Consider the following 17,437-nt stretch of genomic DNA (forward strand, 5'->3'; position numbering starts at 1 on the left):
TTCAAAGTGGCACAGCTGCCATTTCATGCAAGGGTTTGCAGACCTTGCTGGAGCAATAGATCAGTTTAAGGTGATACGGTTGTGATCAGAGGAGCCCTACTGAGAGAAAAGATTAGCAGCATGAACAGGGGGATTAGTTATAACGAAAAGGTTCGGTATGCTGGATCTTTCTCCAAGGTGGTCAGGGATATGGGTAGGGTGCTGTACAAGCTGCTGTAGGTCATTAAGGATAAAAAAGATGTAGCCTTGTTCACCAGGTGGATCAGTGAAAGAAGAGGTGAGTCAAAGGTGGTGGTGAACATTGAAACCATCTAGAATGAAGATTTCAGAGAATGGAGAAACTAATAGGATGTGTTCCATCTTAGAAGTAAGAGTCAACGAATTCTTCATAGTCAGTAGAATTGGGGGATAAGTAAACAGCACAGACATATTTAGTCAGGGAATGGCAAAATATCCGAAGCCAGAGAGTCGAGAAGTCAGAGGATACAAGCTCAAGAACACGAGAGCAAATATGTTGTTGTGTATATATACACAACAGCCCCTTTGCCTTTGAAGTGAGTAGAAATACAAAGGAATGCAAACAGCAACAGACCTGATGGTCCTTCCGATGCCGTTTGTTACAGACTAGACTATGACTACGAACTCTAATTCTACTTGCTGAAGGATAAGAATAGTAAAGCAAGAAGGCGCCCCCCACCTCCAAATTCTCCAGTTAAAACTGGCAGGAAAATGTGAGAAGGACCACCACGCAGCATTGAAAGACTGACATGGAAATTTCATAGGAAAGACTGAAAAGGAATAATTACATTGCATAATACGTTATCTATAAAGTAGGATGTTACAGAGAAGGGTTTTCTGAGTTGCCTCAGACAGCTGAGTCTCTGTGAGGAAAGGAAGGTGGGATTTAGAGGAATAGAGCTGGTGTTCAACAGAGGGAATATTAGAGGAAATACCACGAATTTTGCAGAAATGTACAAGAAGTGAGTCAGACAGTGGTACCATGCACTCTCTTGACCGTTACCAGGAGAGGAGCGGATGGTGGGGGCTTTTATGCCCCCCCCCCCCTCTCGGCGATGACTCAGAGCCTGTCCTTTGTTTTTAATGAGTACTTACTTCCCAAATGCATAGAGCCACTTTCATGAACGTTTATCACTGCATTGTCTGTGGAAATTAACAGTAAAAATATCAACAATTTTCTTGCAGTTTTTCAGTCATATGGCCATGATATATACTGAACTCACGCTGATTTTAGGTTTGTTAAGCAGGACATAACAAAACGCTCTTGATCTGTTCATAATTGCTACTAGAGCATTTATGTACACATTTTACCATTTTCTTCTGCCTGGCAATAGTTTGTTGGATTCAGCAGAAAAGTTCTGTGTAGATATCTAGCCGTTTCCCTAATACCACAAAATGGGTATAATTCATTTTTTCTCTTCGCTTTTCGTAGTGTATTATAACCAGATAACCATCTGTATTGCATACAACAATACAATCGCCTTCCTAAAGACTGCAGCATTATAAGACGACAGTTACAGTCGCCTCGGCCGTGTGGCAAAATTTTACCTATAATACATCCCAAACGGACTTACTGTCTAAAATTGTGAGTGCAAAAGTGTGGTCAAGCCTTTAATATCTAGTAGCAGTAAATTTCATAGCTCCAGCTACAAGAGAATCATGAACCAGTGGACGCACATGTGAATCATGAACACAGTGGACCGCAGACCTTAGTTTCCCTTCAACTGTGATCCACTGGTCCCTTTTTGAGGATTGGGAAGTAGTTCAAGGACATTTGTATAACCAGGCAGTTGAGTCGCCTGGCTACAATGGTGCCACAACATGAAGGCTTCCCTCTCCAGCTCCTCTCTAACACCTCTGGAAAGCCTGTAAATGTATGAGATCAGCTTACATCCTACATTACAAAGTGCATTAAGCGACAGTTAAGAAAGTCAAACAGGTTCTATCATCAGTACATGCGACACAATTCACTGCAGGAAAATAGAGGTTAGTCCAAATCCTCGTGGACTCAGTTTTAGTAATCCAGCCCATAGTCGTCAGGTCTAGATTCCCAGCTCGTGTCACCCTCGACGTCCTTCCACATCGCGCCTTTAAAACCTCACGCATCTCACTTTTTGTGGGAGAAGGGCTTTTGAAGTTTTTCCTGGCAAAGAGAAACATGGAGAGAGGAGCCAGCACGGTAATAAAATCATCCTGGACGGTAGCCGAAGAAATAGAGAGAGAGAGAGAGAGAGAGAGAGAGAGAGAGAGAGAGAGAGAAACGAACAGACAGGCGAACAAACAGAGAATAACCCTGTGACCAAAATTAAAGAAGAAACCTGATGAACTTAAGAGGATTCCTTAGAACTTGCCGTATTACACCCACGCTTGTGAAGTAAAGGAGGGTGTTACATTTTCTTCAATGTGTGTGTGTGTGTGTGTGTGTGTGTGTGTGTGTGTGTGTGTGTGTGTGTGTGAATTTAACCTTTGTACACAGCTTTAGCTAAATTTGGTGGAGGTGTAAAATAATGCCCAAATGATTGACCTAATGTTTTTGAGAACACTAGGTCATGATCAAGGTCACATGGGTATGTCAAATTTTGACCCAGCAAGATCAACTTACACGGTATTTAAACAGTTTTTATTCGATAAAAACCAGATTTGGTAGAAGTGGTGAAGATAATGAGAGAACAACAGGGTTCACTTTTGAGAATGGTAAAAAATCAAGAGTACAAGACATAGTCAAAGTTAGACCCTTGTGTCTCTTTGTTAACAATATAACGAAATCTGCTTTCCAATTTGATATGACTAGGACCAAACTTGGTTGAAGTTTTGAGGAACAGCCAAGGGGTTGAGAACTATTTATAGATGTCACGGTTTTTTTTTATTTGCACCAAGCCTTCTGGAAGGATTTAAGGTAACGTACAGTTAAAGAAATTTGCTTTTAAGAACAATTAGCCAAAAGTCATAGTTGCAGGGATAGGTCATATTCAAGCTATAGGCCAAAGTCAACTCATGACTTTTTTTTTGTTTTTCATTTGGACCAAATTGGGTGAAAGTGTTATGGGTCAGGTAAAAATAATGTAAGGTGGTTTTGAGGCCAATCGATAAGAGGTCAGTGTCATTGGTCAGAATTAAATGTACGATCCTTTGACCAATTGACCACTTGCCAGTTTTGATCTGCAAGGAAGTTTAATAATTTTCGTAGTATTAGCATTAATCACGTTTAAAAAAAAAATATTGTGTGAAAACGGCTTTGGCATAATACCAAGTACTTGCTGAACAAGCTGGTACTCCAACATGGCCAGCTCTAAGCGGACTGAGCTTTGTCAGCGACCGGAAGTGAGTTTCGACATGAAAGTCATTTCTATATGGAGGAACTCTAGTGCAACATTCCACCCAAGAATCATGGCCCTGGCTTAATAATCTTTGGAGCCTTATCATTTTGCACTGGGAAGGTCGTAATTTTAGCCCTTTTCATATTCTCTGCATTTGATGACCTTTCACCCCTGACCTGGCAGATATGTCATGCACATACGAAGTTCACTTGTAGTACTCATTAATGTCTATAATCATGCAGGGTTTCAGTCAATTCCATCCACGCACTGTGGAGGTATGGGACTTGAAGTTTGTGGAATGGGCCACCAGGGGTACAAATTCTAGGTGGCGCTGCAAGTGACTGGAAGTGAGTTTTGACTCTAAATGTCATTTTTTTGTGGAAGTATTCCAGTGCAACATTCCCTCCAAGAATCATGGCCCTGGCTTAGTAATCTTCGGAACCTTAGCATTTTGCACGAGCATTGCTTTGTTTTCAGCTATTTTCACAGTTTTTGCATTTGATGCCCTTTGACCCCTGAGCTGGCTAGTGTGACACATAGGTGTATAATATAAAGTTGTAGTACTAGTCATTGTTTATAACCATGCAAACTTTCATTTAAATCCATCTTGCCACTTGGGAACTAGGGGGGCATTTTTAGAAACCGGTACTGGTTGCTAGAGACACTGAGGCCAATCTTTGCAGGGTCGCCATTTGAAAACTAGAAGGAGAGAGGAGAAAAATGGATAGCACACTTCCGATAGGGAATGACCTCAAGATTACATATTAGCAATGCTTCTACAGCTCCAAAGGTGAAAATTATAAAAAAGTTGCCTAGCAACCAAAACCTTGCGAACACAAATAGGTCATAGGCTGGTCATTGTGCCTAAGTTTGGTCAAAATTGGTTAATTATGAAGAGTAGAGGTGCCTGCCACAATTAAACAAGAATGAAAGAAAACACAACTAACAATAAGGGCAGCATGGAGCTGGCCATCAATGTATAAATCGAATTTGCCGTAAATAAGTACAATATCAAACAGGAGGAAACAGCTCCTGTGAGAAGAGTGGAGAATTTGCAAGATAGTGAGAAAATGGCAGAGTATAAGAGCACAATGGAGGAAAGATTGGGAAGGTATGAGCTAGAGCAGATGGAAGGGGTGGAAGACGTATGTTAGATATTTACGGAAGAGATAGGCACAGCGTGTGAGGTGGTTTGTGGAGTGAGGAGGAGATGCAAGGGTGTGCAAGGGACAGCATGGTGGAATGATGAGGTGAAACGAGCTGTGGAACAAAAGAAGAAAGCATATAGTGAATGGTTGGCGAGTAGAGATAGGGGAGAAGATGAGAGAGAGAAGAGAGAGGTATATGTGAGCAGGAGAAGGGAGGTGAAGAGACTGGTGAAGGAGAGTAACAAGAAAGTGGATGAAGAGTTTGGGAGGAATTTGAGTGTGAAATAGAGGGAGAGTAAGAAATTGTTTTGGAAGGAAGTAAAGAAAGTAAGGCATTGTGAAAAGGGAAATAGTAGGGGAGTGAAAGATAGGAATAATAGATTGTTGGTGGAGAAGAGAGAGAAATTGAGGAGATGGAAGGAGCACTTTGAGGATTCGTTGAATGTAGAGAGTGACAGCAGTGCGAGTATAAGTGGTTGGGGAATGGCTGGGAGAAGAAGAGATGAGAGGAGGGAGGAAGAGATCAGTAGGACGAAAGTAGTGGAAGCAATGAAGAATATCAAGTTGGGAAAGACCCCAGGAATTGATGGAGTGTGTGGTGAAATGCTGAGGTATGGGGGTGAGATTGTTGTGGAGTGGATATGGAAGTTGTGTAGATTGGCTTGGGAAGAGGGAAGGGTTCCAGAGGACTGGAAATCAGGTATAATTGTTCCTTTATATATAGGAAAAGGGGAGAGAGAAGTATGTGGTAACCATAGGGGTATTTGCCTTCTTAGTGTGACTGATAAAATATATGGCAGAATACTCATTGATAGGGTTAGGCATATGACAGAGGAGCTAGCTGGAGAAGAACAAGGGGGATTTAGGAAGGGAAAAGGGTATGTAGATCAGATATTTGTTCTAAGATGTTTTGTGGAGAAGTATCTAGAGAAGGGAAAGAAAGTGTATGCTGCCTTCATGGACTTGGAGAAAGCTTATGACAGAAGAGATAGGCAAGGTATGTGGAAGGTATTAAGAATATATGGAGTGGAGGGGAAATTGTTGAGTGCTGTGAAGAGTATGTACGAAGGAACTAGGGCTACAGTGCGAGTGGATGGTGAGCTGAGTGAGTTCTTTTATCTCAATGTGGGACTGAAACAGGGTTGTGCGATGTTTCCATGGCTGTTTAATCTATACATGGATGGAGTTGTAAAGGAGGTGCAGGGTAGGGCAGTGGATGTGGGGGTGGCTCTAATGAATGAGGGTGAGATTTGGAAGATTCCGGTGTTGCTGTTTGCTGATGACACAGTATTGCTGAGTGAAGATGAATGGGAGTTGCAAGGTTTGATGAATGAATTTGGGACAGTGTGTAGGAGGAGGAAGCTGAAAGTTAGTGTAAACAAAAGTAAAGTTATAGTGTTTGAGAGGAATGAAGTCACAGAATGTACAGTGAGGTCGGATGGTGAGGATATGGAGAGTGTGAGTGTATTCAAGTACTTGGGTAGTGTGATGAGTAAGGATGGAACTTTTGGGGATGAAGTGCGTGAAAGGGTACAGCAAGGAAGGAAGGTTGTTGGTTCACTGAAAGTAGTGATGAGAAATAGGGAGGTGAGTATGGAAGTTAAGAAGTCACTGCATGATAGTATTGTGATCCCTGCCCTGACGTATGGAAGTGACGCATTGACCTTGCAAGAGGGGAACAAATCAAGAGTGAGAGCAGTGGAAATGAGTTACTTGAGAGGAGCATGTGGAGTGACATGGAGGGACAGGTTGACAAATGAAGAAGTGAAGGAACGTTGTGGGGTGGATGTGGATGCGGTTGAGAAGATTGGAGAAATACACTGAGGTGGTTTGGACATGTGGAGAGAATGGAGAATGAAAGACTGACTAAGAGGGTGTATGTAGGTGAGGTGGAGGGAGGGAGAGGGAGGGGTAGACCGAAGATGAGGTGGAGGGATGGAGTTGAGAGGTATATGAGGGAAAGAGGGTGATTTGGAGGGAGGGTTGTCAAATGGTGGGTGACAGAGCGACTTAGAGACATTTTGTCTGCAGCCACCCTTTGCGGGATTAGGGCGTCGGGCTATAGATAGATGGATAGATAGACAATATCAAACACAGTACACCATTTCACAGTGTTTGAGTAATTGCTTATTATTTCCCTTTTCTTTTTTTATGCAAGGAAGAAGGAACCAAAGGCTAGGAGCCCGCATAACAGTTACTTCCAAGAAAAAAACAAAAACAATGCAGAAGAGAGCTAAATTCAAGATCCGTTCATTTCGAGATGCCTGGACACATTGCGTTTGAAAGACGAAGTTATAGGAAGTTGGAAATACAGACAGAGGGAGACAGTTCCAGAGTTGAACTGTTGCATAAATGAAGGACTGGGAGTGATGGTTAACTCTTGCATTACAGAGTTGGACAGAAAAGGGATGAGAGTTAGTTGCTAGACAGGTGCTACGTTCCTGTCATAGAGGTGGAGGGATGCAAACAGACAGTTCAGAGGAGCAGTGATCTCTGAAGCAGCGATAGAAAAGAGATAAAGATGCCACAGTGCAGCGAAGAGACAGAGGATGAAGGGAGCCAATAAAAGAAGGAAAGTTAATGCAACAATAAGCCTTTGACTCCGCCCTACTGAGAAGACCTGTAAATGGGGAGCCTCCCCACACATGAGAGTTGTACCCTACACAGGGGTGAATAAAACCTGTGTATAAAGTCAACAACTGTGCAGGGGTAAAGAAGGTATGGAGTTGGCATAGCACACCTAATCTCTTGGAAGCAGATTTTACAAGTGATGTAACATGACCTTTCCAAGATAAATCACGAGTGAATGAAACCCCAAACATGTTCAAGGATGAGGCAGGATTGAGCTGGATATTATTAACCTGCCGCGTCCTGGAGATGTGAATTCACGTCCTCACATGATGTGCACTCATATCCCGGAGACGTAAATTAACGCGGGAACATTGCAAGGTCCCTAATTTGCACAATTTTCAATTTTCGCGAGTGATTTTTGGCACGTATACACGGGACACCTTCCTCTACAAGATGCCAGGCAGGGACAATGCCTTATCCAGCATGACCTCCTACCCCCCCCTGCATGACCTTTTCTCAGCAATTCACCTGTTATCAGTGACCTGGCCAGTAAAGCCATGTCATGCCATGGCACGAAATTCAGGGCCAGAGTGATTCCCCAATCGATGAGAATGTGGAGGACAAACATTAGAGGAAGAAACAGTCAGAAATGATGATCAGGTAATGTGGCAAAAAAAGGTCAGGAATGATGATGATTTAGTGAGTGAAACAATGCTTATAATGCCTATATTACTGTTTGAAAACCAATATACTCTCATACTACATATGAATTCGTACCAAATAAATAAATAAATACCGTTTATGAGTGGTATAGAATAGTTATCCTCCCATTGAACTCGTTTTCTTTGCAGCCAGCCTGATAGAAAACCCTGTAAGGTAAGGAGGTACTCCTACCTGGAGAGAGTATTTTAAACCTCAGGTGAGCGATTTCTCTATGAATTTTCGATGTTTCTCACCAAAAGCGGATGTTTGAGCCAAAAAAAAAAAAGGTCCAAAAATGTCAGGACTGGGGCATACTACTGCCCAGAAAACGTTGGGATGAGGCGAGTTAAACATTAGAAGGTACTCCTGTGGAAGATTTTATTGATGCATGATATTTTTTAGTAAGCACTTGATATTATGATAAAACTATTTTCAGATGCTATTCATTTACTTAAAACGCGATTTGCGCCAATACTACGAAAATTATCATTGCCTACATTTTGAACTTCCTTGTACAACAGCCCAAAACCCGCAAGGAGTCAGTTGGTATTCTCTGAGTCATGCTCGGAGTGTTCCTTCTTTTTCTTTATTTATTTATTTGTTTTATATTTATCATGTAAATTCCTTCTAGCAAGATGCCTTTTCTGTTTTTTTCCAACTCCTTACGATATTGTTCAAGTTAAGGGAGAGTTTATATTTAAAAAAAATGGATTAGAAATAGTCTTCATTAACCCCTTCAGATTTAATTAAGGAACAGTCATCGAAGTGAAGCCAGAAAGTTTCCATTAACTTGCACTCAGTACTATGGTTACTTTGGCTCATATTCTCGTCGGTTCGGGAAGCTTCCTAATACCATTTCCTAAGAGATTTAATTTGTTTATTTCACCTCACTGCCCTCTTCACTGTTAAATAAATCCTTCCATTATCACCATACTCTGCATAAATAGTGTACAAAAGGCTATTAACCAGGCATATCCACAAATGAATCGCTAAGGTAGAAGTGCTATCCTGAACGGACGAGAATACGGAGTTTTATCCCTGTGCTACCACCTGACAATTATAGTTCTTTATTTGTTTGCTTTTATTTTTATTTTTGGCTTTCTTGGGAACAAGTGAAACTTCAGGAAAATAGTAACAATTTTACATTTTTCTTCTTGATGAAGCGTCCTTTTGTGAAGGCCTCTACGTAAGAACCTCCAGGCGCTTCTGTCCCTACCCTCTCTGTTCCAACGATCTCTCCTCCAAGCCCAGTCTTCTTTCCACCTTCCCTCCTTCTCTCCAGTCCGTCACTCTTCCATCTCTATCTCACATTCCAAATTTCACCCCACATGTCTCTTCCCTCCCCGTCCCCGTCTTTATCTCTTCCTACCTCCCAGCCTCCCTCTCTCTTCCAGACCTATTTCATTCTCATCCATCCCTTTTTTTCCAGTCCTTTCCAGTCCGTTCCCTCTCTGATGCTTCAATCCCTCTTTCTTCCCCAACCTCTGTTCCTCCCTTATCCCAGTTTCCTTTACACTTATGTACCTTCTTTCCAATCCTATTCTTTATCCCAGCTCACTCTCTCTCTCTCTCTCTCTCTCTCTCTCTTATGGGCTAGGACAGGGCTATCCAGCTACTCTAATAGTAGGGCCGAATTATGAAACTCAGATTAACAAAGGGGTCACACATTATTTTACCATTTATTTTTTCCCTCTGTCTAAACACATACACAGACAGAAACGAGAAATTCATATGTTATTTGCGTTTACATTTTCCGCTAAATACATAAATTAAAAGAAAAACGCAAAACGTCCTGTTTCATGCTTGATTATGCCTCAGTCACACTGCAGGTACGACTTGTCGCAAACCTGAAAATCGCGAAACCAGTTCCCGACCACGGAGGTCTCCGAGCAGTCATGCCACCGATCGGCAACCGGTGGTCGTCCAGTGTCAGTCCTGTGGGCAGCCGAACGGCGACTATGGCCAGGTCTAGTGGCGGCCTACAGGTCGTGGATTGACCAGTGGCTGGTCTCAGTCCAGCCCACCACCTGTCGCTCGACCAATTGCCGGCTGGACGGCTGCCAGACTTCAACCACCACCCCAGACAGGAGGCTTGTGGATGGTGGTCGCTGCAGTCCAGTCGTTACCTTGACGGAGTGTGGATGGCCACCGCACAGAGCAGGAAGCGACCGGCCTCCGTCCGAATGGCAACCGCCACTTAAAAATCAGGTGTCGCCGACCAGTCGCAGTCTGCAAGCTGGTCAGACGCAGTCCAGCCGCCCACTGGGCGGCTTCCGTGCCACGACATCAGTGGTCGAGGGGAGGTTTTTCGTGCAGCACGAAAAACCTCACGACAATTTATTGGTCGCCATGGTGGCCTGCGGCTAGACCAAGACATATGAAGACAGTTCGTAAACTTCACTAAAACCACCCATGACTTGCAGGTCGCGGGTGGTTGGTGATAAGTCGTACCGTCAGTGTGACTGGGGCCTTATCGCAAACCACCCGTGACCTGCAAGTCGTGGGTGGTTTTGGTGAGGTTTACGACCGTTCTTCATATGGCTCAGTCTAGCCGCAGGCCACCACGGTGACCAAAAACTCTTCACGAGGTTTTTTGTGCTGCACGAAAAACCTCCTTGTGACCACCAATGTCGTGGCACGGAAGCCGCCCAGTGGGCGGCTGAACTGCATCCACCCGGCTTATGGACTTCAACTGGTTGGCGACACCTGATTTTTAAGCAGTGGTTGCCATTTGGACGAAGGCTGGTCGCCACCCACTTTGTGCAGTGGCCGTCTACACTCTGTCAAGGCGACGACTGGACGGTGGCAGCCGCTGCCCACAAGTCCCTTGTCTAAGGTGGTGGTTGAAGTCCAGCCACCATCCAGCTGGCGATTGGTCAAGCGACAGGTGGTGGGCTGCACCGAGACCAGACGCCGGCCAATCCGAGGCTGGTGTCGGTCTAGTGGTTGCGGTCTAAACTGCAACAGGACGCGGACCGGCCGCCGTTTATCGGTGGCCTGCCAGCGACCGGCCGGTGTCTTGACCTGTGTGTACCTGGCCATGGTCGCCGTTCGGCCGCCCACTGGACGGACACTGGACGGACACTGGATGACCACTGGTAGGCGATTGGTGGCATGACTGTTTGGACACCTCCGTGGTCGGGGACTGGTTTCGCGATTTTCAGGTTTGCGACAAGTCGTACCTGCGGTGTGACTGGGGCTTAAGTCGTACCTGCAGTGTGGCTGGGGCCTTGTTTGTTTATTTCCATTCTTCTGAGTCGGTCAGAGGCCCAAACAATAACGACTGAAGGACTGGATTTGGCCCACAGGCCGCCAGTTGAATAGCCCTGGGCTAAGAGGAAACCCCTTCACGTGGTGGCACCGATATAGCTAAGCAACTCCTTTGCCTTGATATACAAATATCCCTCAGCTCGCCCTAGTATCCTGAAAGGATAATGGTGGATTCCAAGATAAAGACAACCTCAGTCTGGTGTCCACTGGGTTCACGTTTCGGTTTAGCCCGAGGTTACAGCTTCTGCTATTTCTGTTGCTACTACTACTGCTGCCTCAGTTACTGCTACCACTACTGCTGCTGTTGTTGATGCATCTGCTACTGCTGCTGCTAGTACTACTATTACTACTACGACAGCTGCTGCTATTACTGTACTGCTATTACTACTACTCCAATACTACTACTACTATTATTTCTGCTGCTGCTGCTGCCAGTACTATTACTCCTACGAAAGCTACTACTACTAATACTACATCTGCTGCTTCTGTTACTACTACCACTACTGCTGCTGCTGTTGCTGCTGTAGTTGCTGCTGCAACTAGTACTACTACTACGACTACGACAGCTACTATTACAACTACTACTACTACGACTACGACAGCTACTACTACTACTACTACTACTACTACGACAGCTACTACTACTACTACTACGACAGCTACTACTACTACAGCTACTACTACTACTACTACCACTAATACTAATACTAATACTACTGCTCCTACTGCTATTACTGCAACTGCCACGACAGCTACTACAATAACAACAATAATTGCTAATATTGCTACTAGGCTACCTTCACTGCTACTACTACTACTACTACTACTACTACGGCACTACTATTATTACTACTCGCACTACTACTGTTGCTGCTGTTATACTCCTACAAGTACTACTACTACTACAGCTACTACTACGATTACTGCAGACTACTGCTACCGTACTACTACAACAGACAACTGCTACTACTACTACTACTACTACTAGAGAGCAATACTGTAGTAGTAGTAGCTACTGCTATGACTAATATTACTACGACTACTACTGCTGCTGCTGTAATTAACAACTACTACTGGTGCCACCAATATTCTCAATCTTCCTCCAGTCTTACCTCCCCTTCTCCAGTGTCAAATCCTGCCATCCCTTCCTCACCCTCTAGGCCTCCCACCCTCATCTTCACACACACCACCTAACCATCTGTCTCTCTCCCATCCCAGTCTCCCTCTCACTTACCTTCCCTTTCCCCTACCTCCCTCCATATTCCTTTTACCTTCCTCCCATCCCTACTCCTTCTCCCATCTACCACTCTTCTCACTAATACCAGTCTTTCCCATCCATCCATCCAACCTACCTCCTTCCTCTAAAGTCCAACCCCCTCTATCTCCATTTCTCGATCTCTTTCTTATCCCCTCTTGTCCCCCTCATCATGCTCCCCTCTCCGACCCTCATCCCATCCTACCTATCTCCCTTCTCTCTCTCTCTCTCTCTCTCTCTCTCTGGGTCCCTACTACTTCTCACCCTACAGTACCTCCCTCCCTCCATTTTCTCCAGTTCCTCTGTCTCTCATCTCTCTTAGTCTTCCTCCTACCATTCTTAGTTCTTTTCTCTCCCATTTCTCTTTTCCCCTCCCACCCCTCCCCCTCATCCGTTCACTCCCTCCCTCCATCTCTCCCTTCCCTCCAGTTCACTCTCTCTCCCAACTCATTTTCCTCTCACCTCTCACTCCCTCTCCTTACCTCCGTCCGTCCCTCCATACCTCCCTCCCCCAATAAAAGAACAAAATCCAATCAAGTTTAGGAGACGGGTGTGCCACTTTTTGCCATCGCCAGCTAACCATATTATTGCCCTACCAGGTTCCCGGTTGCCTGACTCTTAACACGCCTGATTACACCCCACGGGAGGTGAAAATCAGGACATACCCCACCCTACCTTGCTCACACGGTTTGTATCACTGTCACTGTTACCGTCCTCGTCACTCTTGTCATTACCATCATCAGTATCAACTTCACCATCATTATCAACATCACCATTTATTATTCAACATCATCATCACAATCATCGCCATCACCATTTTAAATATTAGCATAGTTTAATCATCATCATCACCATCATTATCATCATCACCATCGATTTAATTATCAACATACTTTCATCACCATAAACATTACATCATTATCATCACCATTATCATCATCACTGTCGTATTCTCGTTGTTATACATCCGTTGGGTAGTAGCTACCCCGAAACAAGTACTAAGAGCACTGTGAATTGTGTCCAGTGAAAATGAGTGAGAGCTCCATTCACTCATTATTCATATCTTGTAAATATTTATCTGTCTGTATATCTATTTTTTATTACCTGTCTACTATCTGTCTATACATCTATCAGCTATCTATGTACCTATCTATTAATATTTATCCATCTATTTATTTGTCTGTTATTACCTGTATGTGTCTATTTACCTATATACTGTATCTGTTACTTCATGTCGAATTTTGGGGTGTTCCTTCCGTCAAAAATTATATGTCAATACTCAGTAACGACCCGCCTTCCCAGGATACACAGTTCTCCCTCAAACAGTCGGGGACAAAAAATCGCCAAATATTTCAGTTCCTATTTCTCACTTACCTCTGCTGGCTTGTACACGTGTTCCCCGTCTGAGGGAGCCTTGGCATGTTCCTCTACCCATAGATGGTTCCCTTTCATATGATACGCCGGGAAGGAAAGAGACGGACAAACTCTGAATGTGATGTAAACGCAGGTGAGGTGTAGATCGACTATTGTTACAAACTATACATATTCCCACTCTATCTCTTTATCTCGTACTCACGCACATTTTCACAACCATAACATATACAGTACACTACATTTCAGTCTTATTCATTTTTTCGGTTTCATTCACGTTGCAGCCAACATTCATACCACAGTCAACATTCTCAATACAATCAACATTCACACCACATTCAACATTCACACTAGTCAACATGCATACCACAGTAAAATTGGCTTTGTGAGCGAGTGACGAGCGAGCGAGCGTTTGTACAGCCCCGGTCAGATTTTGGTGATACAGTCAGCACTGCAAACGCCAAAGCGTCTGGGTTCAGAGTTCGAGAATTTCGACTCGCGTGTCTGACACACACACACACACACACACACACACACACACACACACAGTATACACCTAAGGCATGGTAACGGACATGGACGGAGCGTCTCCCTATGTCATTTCAGTCACGACCAATATTTCAATGAAATATGTAATCTACACACTTCCATATACGTAAAAGACTAGCGATTTTATTATTACGTTATTCCCATGTCACATGAATTAATGTGGTTAGGCAACACAGTATTATATTAAATCAGAATACATCCTATGATTGTATAGTCATAGCCAGGAAACGCTGACAGGTGACATTTTATAATATGCCTTGCCCTTTGCAATTGACATTTAAATTTCAAACTACACTTGTGTAGTTAAATAGATGATGAAAGTATAGCACATCTGTGCCCCGTGAGTAAGCTATGAAACACACGGATGGTCGGGTCTCCTCACATTTTGTCTAAGGTACGGGTTAATCACATAAGTGACGGATGCGACCAGAACGTGGAGAAGCGTTTTGTTTTAAATTATGATTAGTAGAACGAAATCAATATATTATTTTCTCTCTTAATAATATTATAATCGTAATAATAAACACTGAAGGGGATGAAAGACTCAGTTGCTCTGATATTTACTATTACCATACGTAATATCCAGTCCACCCACCATTTTTCTGAATTATATATATATATATATATATATATATATATATATATATATATATAATCCTATGTTGCCCCATAAGGAGCGTAGGAGCCCGGGGCTAGGCAAGTTGGTCCTGACATTTAAGATGAGAGTGACGAGCCTCACTCATCCCTGAGTGGCATTACGTGAGCAGTAAACCCCAACCATCCCTTGGATATAAGCCTACACCGGCTCAATCCGATTGGAGTGCCGCAATTACCCACTACACCACCAGGTGCCAAAATCTGGTTACATGGTTATCATCCAGGGTAGTAGATGGTTTCCTGGTGTACAGGAAACATTTTGGCTTGTCACGCAGTGTAGAGTCACCCACAGGCAGAAGGAAGAGGAAAGAATGAAGGAAAGAAAGACAGAAAAGGGAGTGTACTGTCACCCGTAGGCAGAAAGACGAGGAAAGAACGAAGGTAAGAATGACAGAAGAGGATGGAAGGAAAAAAGGATGGAGGAGAGGAAAGGGCAGACACCCGGGAACAGCGTATATAATTAAAGTCGTGCAAGGGAGAGAAAAAGATGGCGCAATGTGGTAAGCGGGGTGTCCCGGCTCTGGTGACCCAGACCCTGAGCGTATGAAACGGCCATTTTTTTTTTCCATGTGCTTTGGACCGGACATAAAGCTGGGTAACAGTAAAAGGTGTTTGGAGTGTGAATGTGATGCACATGTGATCCCTTAATCGTCTCATCCCGCCAAGGGAAGGTCACAATAAACCAAAAAACTAAAACAACCATGCGAACTCTGGTCACATTTGCATCACATCCACACTCTCAACATTGTAATACGGTTTACATTATTTAAATCTGTGATTATTAATTTACAGTAAAGTCGTATGTATTGCAAGACTGTCGACAGTTCATATCTTACCGTGTATTATACCTCCTCCAATAATAGACTCTGCCATGGGAACTAGAGAAGAAATGCTTCTCATCCGTAAAGATGGCTCTGCTCCATAAGTCATCATCCTGCTCAACATGGAGCTGTGCAAAAGCCAGTCTTCCTGCACAGTGTTGGTCCGTCAGCTGTTCCTTCTGAGCTGGGGTGCGATGCTGTATTCCAGCGTGATATAACCTTCTCCTTACAGTTCTGGCTGACACTTCTAACTTTAAGTCATGCCTTATTGCCGCTGCGTTGGTAAGGGGGTTAGCTTCCGCTGCGACGATAATGTTCCCATCCTCTACTGGTGTCGTCCTCCTTACGACTCCTGTTCTCTCTAAGAAATGGAGTTTGCTGTAAACCCAGCGAGACTGTGATGCATTTATTGAGGTTTTCTCAAACGTTACTATTATAGCTTGCGTGGGTCTTTCCTAATGACTATGTAAGGTTTTAGTGCATCCGTCCCACTCCGTGAAACCTGAACGATCTGCATATGCAGTATTGTTTCACGGGGCGAACGTCTCTCTCTCACTTTGTCAGAGCCACTCAGCGGGGAGATGTTGCCTTTGGTTCCTTCTCCCTAGCATAAGAAAAAAAAAAATGCAGGTCGCTTGCTTGTATCAGTCTCGACGAATGGACTACATTACTACTTCATGTGCTAACACTGTCACCTCCACAGAATCCACGAGAGTTTGACAACACATTATTAACGAGTTGGGACAATTTCCTTTTTGATATACCGACAGAGGAACGTGTGAACAGGACTGTTTATATTTTCTCTATACACCCATATATTTTCTCCTCATCCCTTATCTGTTTTATCAATGCTGGTCCCTATTTCGCTAACACTGGTGGAAGAGAAATCACGTAACATAGATATGTCGTATAATACGAATCTTTTTGTAATGTTAATGGATCCTAAATGTAATCGATAGTTTAATCACCAGCTATGCTTAATGTGAAGAACAATGATATGGATTTGTAGTCAAAGGGTATGTGGAAAAACTAATCATCTCCTTTGCATTTCTTATAACATGGTCATTTGAGAACGGGAGGGTGGGAGAGATGATAAGGTTATCAGAAGACTATAGAGGAAGCCAGAGCTACAATGCGTTTTGCTCACGTCTTTGCAACAGCCAGGTTCGGATGCATTAAGTAAACATAGATAACATGTAAATAGGAACTACTACTGTACTATAATGTTACTGTAAGTCATACGTTACCGTGAACAACACTTAACCATCATAGCACGCTTAACAGCTTAACACAGACCCTCCTTTACTCCAACCCCATTACTGACAGGACTAAACCTCTGATACCCTACACTACCTCACCACCAACTAGTAATGCAGGTCAAAAGACAATTGTTGATGGTTGTAGATGTAATCGCAGATAATATTATGTATTTTCGTAGAATATGAATATCAATATATTGAAAATTTCAATATAATAACTGTAACCTCATAGGTAAAATACTTATAACTGCTCACATACACTATATCTTATGTATACTGGCATGGGCGTCCGGAGGGAGAGGGGGCAAGGGGGGGCAGTTGCCACCCCCTCCATGGAATTTGACGGCTTCAGTTCTTGTTCAAAGATGATTGAATAATTTGAGTTGATTCATGTATTCTGTCACTATGCATTTGATGTACGTCATGTAACTCATGTAAGTATATGCCTTTGCCTATTTGGAATGTGTGTATTTTGATAAAACTGCACATATATGTATAA

The sequence above is a fragment of the Coenobita brevimanus genome, chromosome 77 (assembly GCF_032717465.1).
Source record: "Coenobita brevimanus isolate Jiangsu-jjx chromosome 77, ASM3271746v2, whole genome shotgun sequence".
NCBI classification, from domain to species: Eukaryota; Metazoa; Arthropoda; class Malacostraca; order Decapoda; family Coenobitidae; genus Coenobita; species Coenobita brevimanus.